Source organism: Arachis ipaensis, chromosome B07, assembly GCF_000816755.2.
Source record: "Arachis ipaensis cultivar K30076 chromosome B07, Araip1.1, whole genome shotgun sequence".
NCBI classification, from domain to species: Eukaryota; Viridiplantae; Streptophyta; class Magnoliopsida; order Fabales; family Fabaceae; genus Arachis; species Arachis ipaensis.
Window position 1 is genome coordinate 171941 of NC_029791.2, and position 808 is coordinate 172748.

Genomic DNA, 808 nt, shown 5'->3' on the forward strand with positions numbered 1-808 from the left:
AATATTAATTGCATAATTATTTAAAAAGTTCATATAACAAAAGCTAAGATAATTTTTTAAAAAATTTTCTTTTCTGAAAATTTTGACATTTATGTAAAAAATTATCAAAAAGAAATTTACTTATGGTAAAATCACTTAATCAAGAAAAATATAAGAATGTTGTATTTGATTTGAATTTTACTTATTATTATGAAGAATGAATAGTCCTTTTCATATTGTGCGTTATTGGCTCTGGGCCTTGAGTCTTTAATTTTGGGACCGGTTTTCTTTACTTTGCTTGCTGCACTTGTTTCTGAGCAAGAAAGGGACAAGTCATAGTCTTTACCATTTAACCTGCCCAATTTATTCTCTTACAACAAAAACAGAAAATTGGATTCTCACAACACGTAAAATAACTCGTTAGATAATTTGATATATTTGATCGAATATATTTATTTAAATTATTTAGTAGTTTATAATACTATTTTTTATGTAAAGATGTATCACGTCTGAATTTTTTGAACAAAAAATAAAGAAAAATGTCAGAGACATTTAGAGTATAGACTTGTAAACAGTTTTAAATATTGTTTGGTAGTTTGACTTCGTGCTTTCAATTTTTTAATCATTATTGTAACTATAATATAACCTTTAGAATTTTTATCTAACGAATTTCTTAGGTAATTGTTAAAAATAATACAAAACTAAAAAGATTCTATTAAAAAAAAGAAAAGTAAGAGTTAATGCATTAATGTTTTTAACAATTGAATAAACAAATTGTTATTGCAAACTTTTGGTTTTAGCAAAATCATAATATTAAATCATGAGTATA

General features: G+C 23.3%; 1 protein-coding gene across 3 annotated transcripts in view; it reads left to right on the forward strand.

Annotated features, from left to right (window-relative positions):
• LOC107609489 (tryptophan aminotransferase-related protein 2) overlaps positions 1 to 808 on the forward strand; it is an 8567-nt gene that overhangs the window by 857 nt on the left and 6902 nt on the right. The gene's annotated exons all lie outside the window — the stretch shown is intronic.